Source organism: Alligator sinensis, unplaced genomic scaffold (assembly GCF_000455745.1).
Source record: "Alligator sinensis unplaced genomic scaffold, ASM45574v1 scaffold737_1, whole genome shotgun sequence".
NCBI classification, from domain to species: domain Eukaryota; kingdom Metazoa; phylum Chordata; order Crocodylia; family Alligatoridae; genus Alligator; species Alligator sinensis.
In genome coordinates, this window is record NW_005841930.1 from 3666646 (window position 1) to 3669385 (window position 2740).

The following is a 2740-nucleotide window of genomic DNA, read 5'->3' on the forward strand; positions in this document are numbered from 1 at the left end:
TCCCCAGATAACGTAGCTCTTTAACTGCTTGGGCCAGGTGGTGACTCTCCTCAAACAATCCAATTCAGAGATTTTAGTCATCTCACTGGAAATGGCAGCAGGCTTCATTGGCTCTTTTTGAGTCACTTTGGCAGCTGGAGGATTTGGTGGGTCTGGAAGAAGAAATGATGGACTTGTAAGAACTGGTTATGCTGGCAATATGATGTCTTCTGGATTGATAGGCAGCACATCATCTGGAGCAAAACCTTGCATCTGGTTAACAAGTGTGAAGTGTCTTACTATCTGAAGTCTTGGCCTTGATGTGGACATTGGAGTCAGAAGCAGACTGGCCAAGTTCACTGATGTTACCAAACTCTGGGGTAAAGCATCCGCACCTGAGGACAGGAGGGTGATCCAGGCTGACCTTGACAGGCTCAGCAAATGGGCGGATGAGAACCTGATGGTGTTTAACACTGAAAAATGCAAGGTTCTTGGGAGGAAAAACCTGCAGCATCTGTATAGGCTCGGCAGTGCTATGCTGGCTAGCACTACAGATGAAAAGGACTTGGGGGTCATGATTGACCACAAGATGAATATGAGACTTCAATGTAAAGCTGCAGCTAGTAAAGTGAGCAAAACGCTGGCTTGCATTCATAGATGCTTCTCTAGCAAATCCCAGGACGTCATTCTCCCATTGTACTCAGCCTTGGTGAGGCCACAGCTGGAGTACTGCGTCCAGTTTTGGGCTCCACAATTCAAAAAGGATGTGGAGAAGCTTGAGAGAGTCCAGAGAAGAGCCACGCACATGATCAGAGGTCAGGAAAACAGACCTTATGACGACAGGCTGAGAGATATGGGACTCTTTAGTCTGGAAAAATTCAGGCTCAGGGGTGATCTGGTAGTCACCTATAAGCTTATCAGGGGTGTTCACCAGGATCTGGGGGAATGATTGTTCACCAGAGCACCCCAAGGGATGACAAGGTTGAACAGTTATAAACTCATGCAAGACCATTTCAGGATGGACATAAGGAAGAATTTCTTCACTGTCCGAGCCCCCAACGTCTGGAACAACCTGCCATCAGACCTGTTCAAGCACCTACATTGAACACCTTCAAGAGAAATTTGGATGCTTATCTTGCTGGGATCCTATGACCCCAGCTGACTTCCTGCCCCTAGGGCAGGGGGCTGGACTCGATGATCTTCTGAGGTCCCTTCCAGCCGTAATGTCTATGAAATCTATGACCTTTTGGACGTACACAGGATTGTTTGATTTGAAAATCCACGCATGTGAAGTCACCTGTTCTATAGAGAATTGGATTTCTTGCTTTGTTTGGTGTTCAGTTATCAGGTCTGGGTGGAGTTGTTCCAAACAAGTCTTTAATTGGCACTTCATCAATAGTTTGGCAAGACTTCAGCCTGTGGCTGTGCATGGAGTTACATGTTGTGGTAGTAAAAATTCAGCTAATCATAGCTTCTGATCATAATCAACAATCCTCTTCAACACATCTTTAGTAGTTTGGACCATCCACTCAGCCTAGCTGTTGGCTGATGGATGGAACAGTGTGGATGTGATACAATAAATAAAGTTTCTCTCCAATGAAATGAAGTAAATGCTCTGGAGTGAAGTGAATTGTGCACCACTGTCAGACTGAAAGGCCATGTAACACAAACAATTTTCATTAAACTTAGATTATAGCACATGATGTCATTGTTGCAACTGGAACAATTTTCAGCCACTTGGAGAAGGAATCAGTGACAATGAAAAATCTAGCCTTGAAATAGGCCAGCAAGATCTATATGCAGACAGGGCCATGGTGTCTGTCACATCTCTGTGGACTCCTGTTGACTGAATACCTACTGGCTTGAACCATTCTCCTCCTAGCAAGCTTGCTTACTGTTCTTTAGCAGTTTTGAGATGAAGAACTCAGTCCTCCCTGTACCAGATATGGGCATAACTTTTCAAGTCAGCTGTTTATTGTAACTGACAAGTTTTGGATCACATGGTACAATAGGCAGATGGTTTTAAGGCCATACCAATTCATGTGTCTTTTCCAAAATTAAGGCAAACTTGGATTCTGAGTCTATCTCCATGACACAAGGAACATCTTTGAGCATCACTGTGGTGTGGATCTTCTTCTGCAGATATGGTGTTTCTTACACTGCTGACAAATCCAGTAGTGTGGACACTATTGGCTGATGGGGCACACCCAGAGAGTAGTAGTGGACGGGTTGTACTCAACCTGGCAAGATGTGAGCAGTGGGGTCCCCCAGGGCTCTGTCCTTGGGCCCGCACTGTTTAACATCTTCATCAGCGACTTGGACGAGGGGGTGGAAAGCATGCTGTCCAAGTTTGCTGATGACACTAAGATGTGGGGTGAGGTGGACACACTCGAAGGGAGAGAGGCTGCAGCTAGATTTAGACAGACTACAAAAGTGGGCAGATGAGAATAGGATGGGGTTCAACGTAGACAAATGCAGGGTGCTGCACCTTGGGAGAAGGAATCCACAGCATACATACAGGCTGGGGAGTTCCCTTCTTGAAAGCACAGAGGCGGAAAGGGATCTTGGAGTCATTATTGTCAGGCCGCAGTTGGAGTACTGCATCCAGTACTGGGCACTGCACTTCAAAAGGGATGTGGCCAGCCTGGAGAGGGTTCAGAGGAGGGACACACGCTTGGTGAGAGGGCTGCAGGACAGGCCCTACGAGGAGAGACTGAAGGACCTGAACCTGTTCAGCCTCAGCAAGAGGAGGCTGAGGGGG

General features: G+C 46.8%; 1 protein-coding gene across 1 annotated transcript in view; it reads left to right on the forward strand.

Moving 5' to 3' along the window:
- The window catches only part of AK9 (adenylate kinase 9), a 191359-nt gene that overhangs the window by 142144 nt on the left and 46475 nt on the right, over positions 1-2740 (forward strand). The window lies entirely within an intron of this gene.